Genomic DNA, 17,603 nt, shown 5'->3' with positions numbered 1-17,603 from the left:
TGAAGTAAACATTTTTCAAGGGCTTACGTCAGACATTCCCGGATGTGGCTCCGCCCCCAATGATGTATATCCTCCCGCTCGCACGAGCTGATTCAGGTCTCAGTTACACTGCGGGGCCGCTAATTGGCTGCCCCGCGTGATGGACAGGAGACGCAGTGCGGGATCGGAAGCCGTATCCGTTTGAGTTCCACCCGTAACGGAGTCAGCGATTAAGGTAAAATTCCGGCCACTATCTCTATTTATGAAGACGAAGATCCCATACGCTTTGCTAACCACTCTCTCAATATGTCCTGCCATCTTTAAAGATCTGTGCACATGGAGCCCAGGTCCCTCTGCCCCTGTACACTCTTTAAAACTATGCTATTTAATCTATATTGCCTTTCGCTATCCCTTCTGCCAAAATGCTCCACCTCACACTTCTCTGTATTACATTCCATCTGTTACTTGTCTGCCCAATCTGCTAGCCTATCTATATCCTGTTGCAATTGATCAGTATCATCCTCACTGTCTGCCACACCTCCAAGTTTGGCATCATCAGCAAATTTTGAAATTTTACTCTGTATTCCAATATCCCAGTCATTTATACATATCTTTCTTTATCACCAAAGTTTGGAAATTTGATATGCATTTATCAGGCACAGCACATATTAGAAGCTTCGAGGAGTTTGTCCAGAAGTTGTGAGCAGTGCACTGACTTCAGCAAAGTGATGGTTGACGATACTGACTTGTACAATGAGTGGTGCCAGGCTGCAAGCACCACCCCCACACCCCCCAACCCCCACTCTCCACCGAGACCCACCCTTTGTGCATGATCAAAAAGTTAAAAATACCTCCAATTTTTCAATGAACACAATCAGTTAGAATCAGACTAAAACTGTAAAAGAAGTAGGATGTAAGCGAAACCAATAGCTGCTTCATTTTGCTTGAATGCAAAACAATCGCTCAGCTGAACTGACAAGTGGGTTTTTCTGGAATGCGTTTAGTTTTGCTGAAAAAAAGAATCAGATCCTTAATCAGGTCTTTTTATCTATCGTGGTTTGGGGAGGCATAGGGTGGGGGAATTTCCGTACATCATTTTAACCCTCCGGAGACATAAATTCAAAATTAATTACTGAAATTCAAGTCAGGATCAGTTAAGACATTACTCAGATTGTTTAACTATCAACATCCTAGGGGCTACTATTGACCAGAAACTGAACTGGAGTAGCCATATAAATACCGTGGCTACAAGAACAGGTCAGAGGCTAGGAATCCTGAGGCGAGTAACTCACCTCCTGACTCCCCAAAGCTTGTCCACAATCTACAAGGCACAAGTCAGGAGTGTGATGGAATACTCTCCACTTGCCTGGATGGGTGCAGCTCCAACAACACTCAAGAAGCTCAACACCATCCAGGACAAAGCGGCCCACTTGATTGGCACACCATCTACAAACATTCAGTCCCTCCACCACCGACACACAGTGGCAGCAGTGTGTACCATCTACAAGATGCACTGCAGCAATACACCAAGGCTCCTTCGACAGCACCTTCCAAACCCGCGACCTCTACCAACTGGAAGGACAAGGGCAGCAAATACATGTGAATGCCACCACCTGCAAGTTCCCCTCCAAGTCACACACCACCCTGACTTGGAACTATATCGCCGTTCCTTCACTGTCGCTGGGTCAAAATCCTGGAACTCCCTTCCTAACAGCACTGTGGGTGTACCTACCCCACATGGACTGCAGCGGTTCAAGAAGGCAGCTCGCCATCACCTTCTCAAGGGCAATTAGGGATGGGCAATAAATGCTGGCGTGGCCAGCGACGCCCACATCCCGTGAATGAATAAAAAAAAATAGTTGAGAGTGCTGTGATGCAACTTTTGGCAGTGATCATCCTTGTTGCTGCAATCGTGGTAATTGCAGCTGTAACCTACTGTAACAGTCCTCAGGGTGACTAAAAATAGAGAACATTCAACACGGAACTGTGACATACAGAAAGTATCAAACGTTTAGCTCCAGCTGCTTTCCAGTATTATTATTGACCCTGAAATTGTCGAGAATGGTTCCAGGAATGAGGATTGGAGAAGCTGGGGCTGTTCCCTTTGGAGAAGATTAAGAGAAGATTTATTGGAGGTGTTCAAAATTGTGAGGGGTCTGGACAGAGTAGATAAGAAGAAACTTTGTCTATTAGGGGAAGGGTCAAGGACACCAATTTAAGGTGAATGGCAGACGAACCAATGGCGACATGAGGAAAAACTCTTTTTGTTCTGCAGCAAGCGGTTCGGATCCAGAATGTACTACCTGTGTGTGTGGTGGTGGCTTTCAAAGGGAATTGGGTAATTATCGGAAGAGAAAAAAATTGCAGTTTTATGGGAGAAAGGCAGTGGAATGGGGCTAGCTGAGTCGCTCTAACAGAGAGTTGGCCTGGACATAATGGGCTGAATGGCCTCCTTCTCTGCTGTAACCAATCTATGATTCTATGCAATTATACGAATGCATGAATACATGAAATTGATAGGCAGGGAAAGATCAGTTGGCCCATCAAGCTGGAGTATCATGACTATCAATTTTACAACTATGTCGCCACCAATCCCCAAACAAAGCCATGTAATAATCTCTTGAGAGAGGCAGATTAAAGAAAGAAAGACACACCCAGGGCCAGTAAGGGGAAAAACACTCTGGAAAATTCCTCTCACTCCATAATAAGTAACCTCAGCCATCATTTGATCTTGCCTGTACAGAATAAATTCTATGCCACATTTATAAGATGAGAAAATATTTTAACTGTTTACCCATTTCATATATTTCCACTCCAGGGGCTCTTCTATAAGGACTGTAGGAGACTGCCCACTCTGTAACTTCAATATCACTCAACTGTTGAACTATCCATATCTCAGGAGGTCTCATGTCTCCAGTTTTCAGGCTGTGCATTATTGTTTCTTCCGACGCATTGCAACGAACAACAATACTCTTTCTTGTAATTGGTAAGATTTCAGCCAATCCTGTTGCTTTAACAGGCAACCATTGATGTAAATCCAGCCTCCCAATGCTTTCTGAAGGTAGCCATTTTTTCCCTGTCAATACCATTATAATTTGTGCTGCTCTGAACAACCACCCTTTGCTATTCCTAAGCTCCAAATATGCTCCTCTACCATTTTTATAATTTGTTCTCAGAATATGGGCAACACTGCTAAGGCTATGCTCATTGCTAATCCGTTATTGCCCTGAGAAAGTGATGGTGGGCTTTCTCCTTGAACTGCTGCTATTCTTGTCCTGGTAGTGCTCCCACAATGGTGTTGGGTAGGGAGCTCTTAACATTTTGAGCCAGTGGTGATATGTCCAAGTTAGGATGGTATTGGACCCTTTTGGAGGTACAGGTCATAGAGCCGGCAGGTAACCTTGGTGAGTTGCTGTCGAGTATGTGGTAGATTGTACGCACTTCCACCACGATGCAGCAGTGAGCCTGGTTCTCCTCCCTGCATTTCTGATGCTGAATGCAGGAGTCATTGCACTTTGTCAAATTCTCAAAACTACTGATCTCCATACCTTCCTCAGTCTCATCTTCCCTCCACCATCTACTAACTTTTAAAAACCCAAGCTTGATGTGATCTGGTCACTACTTCTTGATTGACCTTTTCTGATCTCCTACGCTTTTTAGTCATAGTGGTGTTCTACATTATGGGCCTAGATTTCTCAAGCAAGCAAAATTTAAAAAAAACACTAAAATATAGTTTAAGAATCCAGAAACTGGCACATTCAAATTCACATGTCTTTAGACTCTTTTCTTGCAATGCAATACACAGGAACAAAAAAAAATGAATTTCACTTCTAGATTTGCAAAGAACAAATAGATAACGCCCTTTTTCATGTGGCGCAATTGTTCATTCCTGAGGATTTCATTTGATGCCAATTAGTGTTTTGGGTTAAAAAAAAATCAGAAGTAAGTATGGGGTTTTTGTACAATAAAATACTTAGCAAAAAGTAACCAATGCAGATTCAGAAGGGGAAGATTATGGCAAATCAACTTCCTAAACTTCTTTGAGGATGTGAAATCCCAACTATAGACTTCCAAGCATGATGTCCCTTGTAAAAAGCTATTAGTTGAAGTCTAAGCTGTGGGGAATCAGAATAAAACATAGAAACATAGAAAATAGGAGCAGGAGTAGGCCATTCAGCCCTTCGGGCCTGCTCTGCCATCCAAAAAAGATCATGGCTGATTGTCTAATTCAGTACCTTGTTCCTGCTTTCTCCCCATATCCTTGGATCCCTTTGGCATTAAGAAATATATCTATCTCCTTCTTGAATATATTTAATGACTTGGCCTCCACTGCCTTCTGCGGTAGACAATTCCACAGGTTCACCATCCTCTGAGTGAAGAAATCTCTCCTCATCTCAGTCCTAAATAGCATACCCCGTATCCTGAGACTGTGTCCCCTGATTCTGGACTCCCCAACCATCCAGAACATCCTCCCTGCATCTAGCACCTGGGAATGGATTGGAAACTGGCTGATGAACAGAAACCAGGCATTCGGGGTTTTGGCTTACATGTTCTCTCGGGTGCAGTAATGTTAGTCGCTCATGTATAGGGTCTGAGCATTTTCTGTTCAGGAGTGTGCCTGAACTGCTCAATTGCACAGTAGTGTAACCCCAGGGGTGTAACCATAGAATTACAAAAGATTTACAGCACAGAAACAGGCCATTCAGCCTAACAAAACCAGAAAATACTGGTAATACTCAGCAGGTCTGGCAACATCTGTGGAGAGCAAAAACAGTTAATGTTTCAGGTCTGTAAAGTTCTACTCTGCTCTCTGACGGGATTTCCATTTGTCTCTTCGACCTTATTAGATCACAGACCTGAAACATTAACTGTTTTATACTCTCCACAGATGCTGCCTGTCCTGCTGAGTATTTCCAGCATTTTCTGTTTTAGTTTCAGATTTCCAGCATCTGCAGTATTTTGCTTTTCCATTCAGCCTAGCTGGTCTATGCTGGTGTTTATGCTCCACACAAGTCTCCTCCCACCTTACTTCATCTAACGCTCTCAGGTCTGAGGTGGATATTGTGTTCTTAGATGCGCTCTTGAATCTTTGTGGAGGTACACTGAGAATCATTAGAGAGAGAGAAGGCCAGATACAATTTGTTAAGCAGTTTTATTTCACAGACAGTAAGGTACCATACAGAATAACAATCAAACCAATTTCCACCCATGTCGCTCCTCAAGGTAAAATGATTAAACTATGCACCTTGTCTGTTTTTTTGGGCAAACTCGTTATTGCCATTCCTTCCATCGAAACAGCATGTAACTGCACCCTAAGCTGACCTTAGATATTTTTACTTTCCAGAGCTCCAAGCCGAAGACAATGGGGTAGATTTTCAATGTGTTGCCTGGGCGTAAAACTTGTATCGGCCGCCCATTATGAAACTGCATGATTTTCTTTTTTGATTAATGTTGAGGCCAAGGGCTGAATTTTCACCATGGAGGCAGGAAACAGGAGTCTGGTGTCTTTTCGGATCAGAAACCTGCCTCCGGTGGGAAACTAATTAAAGTTAAAGATTTTCATGAGGGGCTGAGCAGTTAATGGATATGGAGACGGATTCCCTGTCCAATTAGAGCCAGTGGGAGCAGGAACACAGGTGGTTCAGTTGAAGTGTAGGGCTGATTTAGACTCCCCACTGCAGCGATCACTGAGGCTGCTGGTTGTGCTAAAGCCTTCCACAGTACGAGAGGGAAGTGAGATGTCAAAGGAGAGCCAGAGGCCTGGCACCCGGGGCAGTGCTGCACCTTGCTTCATCGATGCTAACCTGGATCTGATGTTGGAGGCCTTGAGGTAGAGGAGGGAATCCTCTTCCCAGAGAGTGGCAGGAGGACGCCACCGGGTTGTGTGGAGCACTGAGTGGGTCACCGGGTTGTGTGGAGCACTGAGTGGGCCACCGGGTTGTGTGGAGCACTGAGTGGGCCACCGGGTTGTGTGGAGCACTGAGTGGGTCACTGGGTTGTGTTCTTACTGTCACTGTCTTGTGTTTTCATCTCTTTGCATCATATAAATGCTGCCACTTTTAAGTCAGATGTCTGGGACTCCTTTTCGCTGCCATGACAGGAAAAGTGGTATGAAATAATGGGATCCTCCAAGGTGAGGCCAAAGGCTCTAGGCAGATGTGGTTCCTTCATTGGTGGTAAGTGATTAGATGCTCCAGGCTGCGTCTTATATGTATGTGTTAACATAGGTATCTCAGACTCCCTTCCATGCCATGATTCTCAACCTGGGTCAGAGGGGTTCAGTTGAAATGTGCCTGATTCAGGAGATTCTTGACATTCAATGTGCAGCTGGGGCACCTCTCTGTTCAGCGTCATCTCCCTCGCCTCCATTTCCACTTCCTCCCTCACCTCCTGCTCCTCCCCCAAACAGTTGCCTCCTACTCGGGCCTCACCATCCTCAAGGTCCACACTGCGCTGAAGGGCCATGCTATGGAGAACGCAGCAGACCAGCACAATGACCAAGACCCTTGCAGGAGGATATTGGAGGGTGCCAGCCAACCAGTCCAGGCACCAGAACCGCATCTTGAGAAGCCTGCTGACCTGCTTATTGGTGGTCCTAGTGAGCAGGTGGCAGTGGTGGTATTGTGTCTCTGCCTCTGTCTGGGGCTCCCATAGAGGGGTGAGTAGTCATGTCTTCAAAAGTTATCCCTTGTCCCCGAAGATCCATCTACGCACTGAGTGTTGGAGTGAACATCTGAGACAACATGGATTAGCAGAGGATGAAGGGGTCATGGCAGCTGTCAGGAAAGCGAGCACACGAATAGAGGAAGCTTCGGTCGTGGTCACAGGCCAGTTGGACATTGAGAGATTGGATGGCCTTCCTGTTGATGAATTTGACGAACCAGTCACTAGGTGCCTTGATGGCCACATGTGTGCAGTCAATGATGGCACCTGGGGGAATCCAGCGATGGCGGAGAAACCAAATGCCCTCTGTCTCTGTGAGGCCATGTCTGTTGTGAACTGAATGTACTGTCCAGCTCTGGCAAAGAGGGCATCAGTGTCCAACGAGATAGTGTTGGAACTATTTGCAAGGTGTCACCAAGGTCTGCAGTTGATCCTTGGAAGGGGTTAGAGGTGAAGAACTTCAAGGCTACAGTAATTTTGATGGCTACTCGCAGGGTATGGTGATCAGTGCTGCGAAGTGTGAGGTCTTCGGCGATGAGGTCACAGATGTCTATCACCATCTGCCTGAGCAGTCACGTTCTCCTGCGGCACTGAGCCTCAGTCATCTCGAAGGCGGGATGGGGATGGAGGCAACAGGGCAGCCCGCAGCGGGTAGCCAATTTAACTATTTAAAGGCCAATTAAGGCCTATTGTCGGAGATTGAATGGGATTTTCCAGTCGGCCTCCAGCTACCCGCAGGTGCAGGGGACAGAACAGCTACCTGGAGGCAGCCTCCCGGCAGCAGACCGGTGCAGGGGGCACTGCACTCCAGACAGGCTTACAGCCCCTCCCCGACTGGGTTTAGCAGCAGCCACAGGCTGCCCTGTTGGGAGGCGGGTATTCTTCCCACCCTCCCCCCCAACAGTGGTGGCCTGGCTACAAAGGCCCTTTTTAATTTTAAATTTGGAAAAGGTGGAGTGGGGGACGCTTCCATTTTGGGGCGTCCTCTCCCTCACTCACCTGTCATGGCATCCTGCTGCTGCTTTCAAGCTGGGGGGGATGCCTCCTATTGACCCTCCAGCTTTGAGAGCCCTCCCATCACCCTTAATTGGACGGTGAGCCTGCCCTCTGGCCACTAATTGGCCAGTTCACAGACTGAATGTTTTCCACACAATGCGGGCTTCTGACCCCTGGCAGGGTTCAGAAGCCCACAGGGAAATCCTGCCCATGACATGTTTTAAAGGCTAGAGAAGAAACTGAGAGGGTCCTAGGATTCTCAATGGTGCTCCACATGTCAGAGCAATGCAAATCAGCAAAGTCAATGAAATAGTCATTACGGAACAGAAGAAGGCTATTTGCCCCATCGAGTCCTTGCCGCCTCTCTGTAGAGCAATCCAGTAAGTCCCATTGCCCCCTCTATCCCCGTAGTCCTGCAAGTTTATTTCCCTTAAGTGCCCTCCAATTCCCTTTGGAAATCATTGGTCGTCTCACTTCCTCCATCCACGTGGGCAGCAGGTTCCAGATCATTAGCACTCGCTGCATTAAAAAAGTTCTTCCTCACATCCCTTTGCATCCAATGTCCAAAGTCTGAAATCTCTCTTCCCTAGTCCTTGTACTATCAGCTAATGGGAGCAGCTTTTCTTTGTCTAACTTATCTAAACCTGTCATAATCTTGAACATCTTGTTGTATTACATTGTCAAATCAGTTGAATATGTCAGAAGAAGTCTTGATCATATTGTGTTGGGCTCTGATCAGACAATGGGCTGAATTTTATCAAGCCCCCGACACTGGGTTCCGTGGCGGGAGGGTCGGAAGATGGTTCTGACAGAGGCCCGCTATGGAGCCTGATGCTCTCGGCAGTGGTGAGGCTCCATGGCGGACCCCCGCCACTGGGCGACGGGACCTGGATTTAAATATTTAAATTCATGAGATAGATAAATTTAAATCAACTGACCTTGAATATTCCGGGCCCGCCACAACCCTGCACCTTCAGTTCCCCATCTGGGGAAAACAGGCGTGACACTAGTGGGAGGGGGGAATTAGTAAAATTTTTACTGCGGGGGGGGCGGGGTCAAATAAGCATAATCAGTGTAGGGGATGATGGGAAGGGGTGAATCGTCATCTTTTACAGTTTTGGGGGGAGGAAGGTCAGAATTAAAAGTGGTGTTTTTGGTGGGGGGGGGGGGAGGGCAAATACATACTGTAATTGTTATTTGGGGGTGGAAAAGGGGTGTTAGAGTTTTATGAGATAAATTTTGGGGGCATATTCCTTTAAACAGTTAAATATACGGGCAGGGCTGGCTGCCCTTTAGAAATGGCGCCAGCACCTGCGCACAGGCAGCTGATGCCATTGCTGGCGTCGGACAGCCTGCCCCCTCCACGTGATTGTGGGGGGGAGGGGCGGGCTGCACAGGCTAGTTAAATGGGCTGCCGCGTGGGAGATCGTGGCGGCTCCACGTCATGCGGCCCGTGCATGCGGGCTGCCATTCTTTGAGCCCACCGCTGCTCTTAAAAATCCAGCCCAACATGTTCAACCGTGTGTCCAGTTCTGGTCATCAAGACACAAGAGAGACAATGAAAGCTGGATGCAGTGCCAAGAAGATTCACAAGGTTCATTCCTAGTGTTAGAGTTTAGAGTAAGGAGGAAAGACTGGAGAGACCTGAGCTTTTTAGCCTGAATAGGAAGCACTTGAGAGGTGATTGTGCAGAGATATACAAGATAACAAATGATCTGGAAAAGAAAAATTCATAATAGTACTTTAAAGTAAATTGGAAGATTAGGACAAGCCTATAAAACTATAAAAGGCAAATGGAGTACTGGTATCAGAAAATTCATTTTCACACAAAGAGGGGTTAACACATGGAGTGGGGGAACTGTAGCGTGTTTCTGAATGGACAAATTAAAATGGACCAAATGGCCTTCCTTATCTGCAAATATTTGGTGATCTTCTGAACTCCTGTATTATAGGAATAGCAGTAGGCTATTCAGCCCATCAGGTACGTGGTTTAATTTGCTCAGCCACTGAAGCTCTCACTGAACGTCAGTTGATTACAATCCAGGACCAGCATGTTCCTGTGAGGATGAAGGATAAGTTTGGCAAGTTTCAGGAACCTTGGATAACGAGGGATATTGTGAGCCTAGTCAAAAAGAAAAAGGAAGCATTCGTAAGGGCTAGAAGGCTAGGAACAGACGAAGCCCTTGAGGAATATAAAGAAAGTAGGAAGGAACTTAAGCAAGGCGTCAGGAGGGCTAAAAGGGGTCATGAAAAGTCATTGGCAAACAGGATTAAGGAGAATCCCAAGGCTTTTTATACGTATATAAAGAGCAAGAGGATAGCCAGGGAAAGGGTTGGCCCACTCAAGGACAGAGGAGGGAATCTATGCATGGAGCCAGAGGAAATGGGCGAGGTACTAAATGAGTACTTTGCATCAGTATTCACCAAAGAGAAGGACTTGGTGGATGATGAGTCTAGATAAGGGAGTGTAGATAGTCTGGGTCATGTCGTTATCAAAAAGGAGGAGGTGTTGGGTGTCTTGCAAAGCATTAAGGTAGATAAGTCCCCGGGCTTGATGGGATCTACCCCAGAATACTGAGGGAGGCAAGGGAAGAAATGGCCTGGTCCAATCTGCACCTTCTCCTTTGTTATCTCTTGCCCAACCCCCACCTCACTTGTTTATAATCTGTGACTTTTCTAATATTTGTCAGTTCCGAAGAAGGGTCACTGACCCGAAACGTTAACTCTGCTTCTCTTTCCACAGATGCTGCCAGACCTGCTGAGTGAATCCAGCATTTCTTGTTTTTGTTTCAGATTTCCAGCATCCGCAGTATTTTGCTTTTATTAAGAAATTGCTGGGGCCTTGACAGAAATCTTTGTAGCCTCATTGGCTACAGGTGAGGTCCCAGAGGACTGGAGAATAGCCAATGTTGTTCCTTTGTTTAAGAAGGGTAGCAAGGATAATCCAGGAAATTATAGGCCGGTGAGCCTTACATCAGTGGTAGGGAAATTATTAGAGATGATTCTTTGGGACAGGATTTACTCCCATTTGGAAACAAATGAACTTATTAGCGAGAGACAGCATGGTTTTGTGAAGGGGAGGTCGTGTCTCACTAACTTGATTGAGTCTTTTGAGGAAGTGACGAAGATGATTGATGAAGGAAGGGCAGTGGATGTTATCTATATGGACTTCAGTAAAGCCTTTGACAAGGTCCCTCATGGCAGACTGGTACAAAAGGTGAAGTCACACGGGATCAGAGGTGAGCTGGCAAGATGGATACAGAACTGGCTCGGTCATAGAAGACAGAGGGTAGCAGTGGAAGGGTGCTTTTCTGAACGGAGGGCTGTGACTAGTGGTGTTCCGCAGGCATCAGTGCTGGGACCTTTGCTGTTTGTGGTATATATAAATGATTTGGAGGAAAATGTAGCTTGTCTGATTAGTAAGTTTGCGGACGACACAAAGGTTGGTGGAGTTGCGGATAGTGATGAGGATTATCAAAGGATACAGCAGGATATAGATCGGTTGGAGACTTGGGTGGAGAAATGGCAGATGGAGTTTAATCCGGACAAATGTGAGGTAATGCATTTTGGAAGATCTAATACAGGTGGGAAGTATACAGTAAATGGCAGAACCCTTAGGAGTATTGACAGGCAGAGAGATCTGGGCGTACAGGTCCACAGGTCATTGAAAGTGGCAACGCAGTGGATAAGGTAGTCAAGAAGGCATACGGCATGCTTGCCTTCATCGGTCGGGGCATAGAGTGTAAAAATTGGCAAGTCATGCTGCAGCTGTACAGAACTTTAGTTTGGCCACACTTAGAATATTGTGTGCAATTCTGGTCGCCACAACTACCAGAAGGACGTGGAGGCTTTGGAGAGGGTACAGAAGAGGTTTACTGGGATGTTGCCTGATCTGGAGGGCATTAGCTATGCGGAGAGGTTGGATAAACTCAGATTGTTTTCACTGGAACGACGGAGCTGGAGGGGCGATCTGATAGAGGTTTACAAAGTTATGAGTGGCATGGACAGAGTAGATAGTAAGAAGCTTTTTCCCAGGGTGGAAGAGGGGACATAGGTTTAAGGTGCGAGGTGCAAAGTTTAGAGGGGATGTGCGAAGCATGTTCTTTACACAGAGGGTGGTGAGTGCTTGGAACTTGCTGCCGGGGGAGGTGGTGGAAGCAAGTACGATAGCGACGTTTAAGAGGCATCTTGACAAATACATGACTAGGATGGGAATAGAGGGATACGGTCCCCGGAAGTGCAGAAGGTTTTAGTTTAGACAGGCATCAAGATCGGCGCAGGCTTGGAGGGCCGAATGACCTGTTCCTGTTCTGTACTGTTCTTTGTTATTTGTCTCTGGCACCCTGTTGTGCAATAAATACAGAGGAACAAAAAAATTCCTGCAAATTTCACTTCTACAATTGGAAAGAATATATAACATTCTTTTCACATTATGAAAGGCTTGCTCTTGTGAAATTTATTTTATGTCAGTAGAATAATACGTTGACTAACACTGTAAGTTTATTAAATGTATTCAACAGATAAGACAAGCAATCTGATTAACAGCAGGATTATTGGACAATTGGCATCAATAGGGAAATTACTGCTTCCTGGGACATCATAGTTTTAAACTCTCAGCTCATGTTTTGTGAGACTAAATAATTCAATGGTGTATCATCAGCCCAAGATACTAAAAACAGGAAACTGCATAAAGAAGTGAAGGCTATTTCCTTTCTAAGGTGTGAAAATTGCAGGTTCAAACTCCATTGCATGAGCCTTGAGTAGAAAAGCTGCAGTGATATTCCAATGCAGTACAACGATAGTCTCTTCTTTGGCCTCCTTATCTCGAGAGACAATGGGTAAGCGCCTGGAGGTGGTCAGTAGTGTGTGGAGCAGCGCCTGGAGTGGCTATAAAGGCCAATTCTAGAGAAAAATTTGTTTGTTGGGGCTGTTACACAGTTGGCTCTCCCCTTGCGCCTCTGTCTTTTTTCCTGCCAACTGCTAAGTCTCTTCGACTCGCCACACTTTAGCCCCGCCTTTATGGCTGCCTGCCAGCTCTGGCGAACGCTGGCAACTGACTCCCACGACTTGTGATCAATTTCACAGGACTTCATGTCGCCTTTGCAGACGTCTTTAAAGCGGAGACATGGACGGCCGGTGGGTCTGATACCAGTGGCGAGCTCACTGTACAATGTGTCTTTGGGGATCCTGCCATCTTCCATGCGGCTCACATGGCCAAGCCATCTCAAGCGCCGCTGACTCAGTAGGGTGTGTATGCTAGGGATGTTGGCCACCTCGAGGACTTCTGTGTTGGAGATACGGTCGTGCCACCTGATGCCAAGTATTCTCCGGAGGCGGCGAGAGTACTGCACTGTCAAAGGTGCCATCTTTTCCAGGAGACTTTAAACCAAGGAGACATCTGTCCTCTCAGGGCGATGTAAAAGATCCCATGGCATTATTCAAAGAGAGGTAAGGGGTGTTCAGGCTGACCAATACTTATTGCTCAACCAACATCTTTAAAACTGATTATCTGGTCATTATCTCAATGCTGTTTACGCACAAACTTGCTCCTGTATTTCCCACAGTGGCTACACTTCAAAAGTACTTCATTGTTTGTAAAGCTTGGGGCATTCCGAAGTTGTAACAGGTGCAAGTCTTTCTTTTAATGCTAATGTTTGCTGTTCATATCGAGATAAACCCCTCCCTGTCTAGATTCATGCATGAACAATAGTTATCCAGGATGGTACCATTGCAAGGCATGAGTCGATGTCATCAGAAGAGAAGAGAAAATTGACAGGGAAGTGATCTATAACTCATTTGAAATAAATATTTAAATTTTAATCTTTCTAAATGCATATCATATAACAAAAGGCTCAACAGATCGAAATGCATTGGAACTGAATCAGCCTAATTCAAGATCAGATTAATTTTTAATGTCAGAAGCAAAGATGCATTAAGGATACACGTGGGATCCCAATATTACTGTAAACCCTCCAGCATTGCATTTGAGTCTCCGGGAATTGAAGATCAGTTTCCTGGACATTGCTTTGAGCAAACCAGGAGAAAAAGCATAGGGGCATTAAAATGAAGATGCAAATTTTTAACACCTTTGTTTATTAGTTATAAAAAAGTGTTGAAGATGGCAGAAAGGGCCAGTTGCGTGGGCAAGCCAGTTGGAGATAAGAAGTAATCTGATGATCATGGTTGGTTGACATCCTGCCATCTATGAAAGATGATGGACACGCAGCAAACAATCCATTTAGGTGGGGTGTCTTTTCTTTGTTGATGGCTGTGAAGGCCAATCCTTGAGAGGCAGGTTCTGCCACAAGTGCTGCACGTGAAGCTGCCAAGTGACGCTGTGAGTTGTTGTCTTTGACGTTGGCGCCTGTTGCCAAGCTGCTGTAGCAACTGGTCATTGTGGTAGTGCACACCAGTCCACAAACCATGAGCTTGGTGTTATTCCATGCATGTTTTGCAAGTCGGCCAAAGGTGGTAGCTGCTCTCCCTATGCGTGTATCGAGTTCTGCATCAAGGGACAGATTGTCTGTCACCGTGGACCCAAGGTAGCAGAATTTGCTAATCATTTCCAGTGGGATGTTATTTAGTGTGATCAGGGGCAGAGATGCAATATCCTGATGCTTAAAGTCAAGGAGAACAAGTTACAGGCACGGGAGGGGCTTCCAACTGTGATGAAACTTCCAAGAATATATCCAACCAGAGTTGGAAACCCTAGATCCCAGCAATAGGTAACTGCACAGTACGGACAAGGAAGATCCCTGCTTCGAACCAAGGTCTCTGTTGAGTTAGCCAGTGGTACAACTAGGCTGTCACTCTGGTGCAAACTGCAGGAGTGCTGCACTGTCAGAGGTGCCATCTTTCAGATGAAACGGTAAACTGATGCCCTACCTGTCAGAGAAAAATATTGCAGTTCTCCTCAGCGTCCTGGCCAATATTTATCCTTCAACCAACATCACAAAAAATAGATTTTCTATTCATTATCACATTGCTGTGTGTGGAACCTTGCATTAACACTGTGACTGTACTTCATTGGCTGTAGAGTGCATTGGGACATTCTGAGGTTGTGAAAGGAACTATCGAGATACAAGTCATTTCTTTGTTCCAAAAATGCACCAAATAAGAAATCTTCTCCCTTCATAAGGTTGAATTGATATTACAAATTTTTAATATGAGGCAGAGGTTAAAAATAATTGGAGTGAGATAAGGAGAAGTACTAGAATTAAACATCACAGAAGGAGGCCATTCAGCCCATTGTGTTTGTACTGGCTCTTTGAAAGAGCTATCCAGTTCATCCCACTCCCCTGTTCTTTCTCCTTAGCCCTGCAAATATTTGCTTTTCAAGTATCTATCCAATTGCCTATTGAATCTGCTTCCACCAGTCATGAGCGTGAAGAGGGCAATGGAAGATACAAATATGGGCATTGTATAATCTTCAGCAGCTAGCTACTCCGTGATTTTCATCACAGTAGTCAAAATGTTATTCACACAGGCCCGCATGGAAAATTAAATGCCTGATTGCAAAGAGCGTGAGACCTGTAAATCCAGTCACATTACCAATGCTAATTGCTGTGAAAAGCTTCCTAATATCTCATTTCTCTTCCAGAAGGCGAAGTCCGCATGAAATCAGGGTGCCCGAGTCAAGCAGCTGAAGTCCATTATGGATAAGCAACTGATTGGAAAGGTGAAGGAGGCAGTGAAGTTGCCCCCGAGAACAGTCGATACCTCCCGACCCCATCCTCAACGGAGTCCTGCCCCTCATACCTTCCCCAGGACAAGTATCTGCCCAGTGCCAGGAGCTGCTTGTTAAGATCGAGAGGTTGGAAGAGGAGAAGGCAGCCTTCCAGGAGAAGGCGGAGGAGGTTTCAATACTTTTTCGCCACCTCCAAGAAGAAATTCTTACCGCCTTCGGCCAGGGTAATATTATTTGTTTATATGGCTGCAAGTTTCATGTTACATGCCACATTTCTTCCAGCACTGACTAATTCAGCATCCTTCCGGTCAGGAAAAAAATAATAGATCTAGTGGAGTTACACAAATGTCCCTTGCAAAATCTGATGTAAGAATGCTACACTGTTTATTTTGCTTCCTGTTGCAGCAAGACGACTGCGCCAGCCTCGCAATGCAGGAGGCAAGGGTGCATGCAGGGAAGGGAAGGTATTGATTCTCTCAATTTCCCGAATATATAAAAATCATTGTCGGTTTACACAAAAGCACCTTTAAAAGTGATGGGTCATAGGTGATGCCTTTTGCAAATCATTGGGCTGCATTTTATGTGGCCGCTGCTGAGTGCAGTGGCAACCTTAAACGATGGTGGCCCCCAGGCGTGGTATTTACTCCTCAGAGCCGCCGTGATATTATACGCAGCGGTTCATTAACATGGCTGTGGCGGCCGCCCCCCCCACACTGATGACATGGAGGGGAGGGGCAAGCCATCCCCAGCAACGGTGTCCGGCACCACTGTGAGCCATTTTTAAAGGGCTTAGAGCCCTAAATGACAGTTTGCATTTTTAAAGTCACAGTCCACTAAAAAAAATATTGAAAATAATTTTTAAAACTATTTCCATCCCCTCCCCCCCAAATCCTTACATTTAATGCCTTGTCCCCGCACCCCGCCCCAAATACTTATGTTGGCGACGTGATCTTCCTCCCAAATTTCATGAACTTTAACCCTCAACCCTTTCCTACCATCCCCCAACCAATCCAAAGTGTTTGACCCCGTGCGCCCCCCCCCGCACCCCCCCCAAACCCCCTCCCCGCGCACTGAGAAAATCACCTCCTCCCCGCTCCCCACAGGTGTCGCGCCTCTTTTCCCTGGATGGGGAACCGAAGGCAGGTCAGTGCCGGCGGCACATCAGGAGGCGACGGGACCATCATTAAGTCAGGTAGGTAAATTTATTTCCGTATTTAAATTGGGGTCCCATTGCCGGGCGGCGGGGGATGGGGTGCTGCCACCAGGCCTCGCTGCCGCCATCAAGATTGGGCAGGGCCTAGCTGGCGTCAAGGTCCGTGGCTAGCGTCATCCAGGGCAATCTTCATTTGCCCCCGCCACGGATCTTGGTGTCGCGTGCTCTATAAAATCCAGGCCAGTGAGTCGAAACTATTGTATTCATGTAGAGTCTGTACCATAATTTAAAGTCTGTATTATTTTTAAAACTTACATGCAGGATACTGAGCATGCAGGCACAGCATTCAACAAGTTGAGGGGTGATAGATATAGGACAGATGTCAGAGGTAGTTTCTTTACTCAGAGAGTAGTAGGGGCGTGGAACGCCCTGCCTGCAACAGTAGTAGACTCGCCAACTTTAAGGGCATTTAAGTGGTCATTGGATAGACATATGGATGAAAATGGAATAGTGTAGGTCAGATGGTTTCACAGGTCGGCGCAACATCGAGGACCGAAGGGCCTGTACTGCGCTGTAATGTTCTATGTTCTATGTTCTAACTCACTGCATAAAATAATTCTCATCATTTCCCTTCTGGTTCTTTGCCGATTACTGGTAGTTCACTTTTTTATGAAACTGAAAACAGGAATGCATCAGACAGGATTATCCAAGATCCAACCTCTTCTGGCTGATGACTCCAGTGTTGCTAATTCCTAACTAGGTGCCCTCACGTAAACCACGTGGTGTTTCCTGGCTGTTCCGTTAGCACTGCAGCCTCACAGCTCCAGCGACCCGGGTTCAATTCTGGGTACTGCCTGTGTGGAGTTTGCAAGTTCTCCCTGTGTCTGCGTGGGTTTCCTCCGGGTGCTCCGGTTTCCTCCCACAGCCAAAAGACTTGCAGGTTGATAGGTGAATTGGCCATTATAAATTGCCACTAGTATAGGTAGGTGGTAGGGGAATATAGGGACAGGTGAGGATGTGGTAGGAATATGGGATTAGTGCAGGGTTAGTATAAATGGGTGGTTAATGGTCGGCACAGACTCGGTGGGCCGAAGGGCCTGTTTCAGTGCTGTATCTCTAAATCTA

The 17,603-nt window shown here is 46.2% G+C and overlaps 1 protein-coding gene across 3 annotated transcripts in view; it reads right to left on the bottom strand.

The window, feature by feature from the left end:
- LOC137371152 (P2Y purinoceptor 8-like) overlaps window positions 1–17,603 on the bottom strand; it is a 47,508-nt gene that overhangs the window by 18,160 nt on the left and 11,745 nt on the right. The window contains exon 1 of one of the 3 annotated variants that reach the window (XM_068033187.1): window positions 1,712–1,791. The exons of 1 other annotated variant lie outside the window; for it this stretch is intronic. The gene's annotated coding sequence lies outside the window, so the exon portion shown is untranslated. Of the gene's footprint in view, window positions 1–27; window positions 574–1,711; window positions 1,792–17,603 lie in introns of those variants that run through there. One more of the 3 variants, XM_068033188.1, reaches the window with a different exon arrangement.

Source organism: Heterodontus francisci, chromosome 6, assembly GCF_036365525.1.
Source record: "Heterodontus francisci isolate sHetFra1 chromosome 6, sHetFra1.hap1, whole genome shotgun sequence".
Classification (NCBI taxonomy): domain Eukaryota; kingdom Metazoa; phylum Chordata; class Chondrichthyes; order Heterodontiformes; family Heterodontidae; genus Heterodontus; species Heterodontus francisci.
This window is presented reverse-complemented; position numbering and strand designations above follow the sequence as displayed.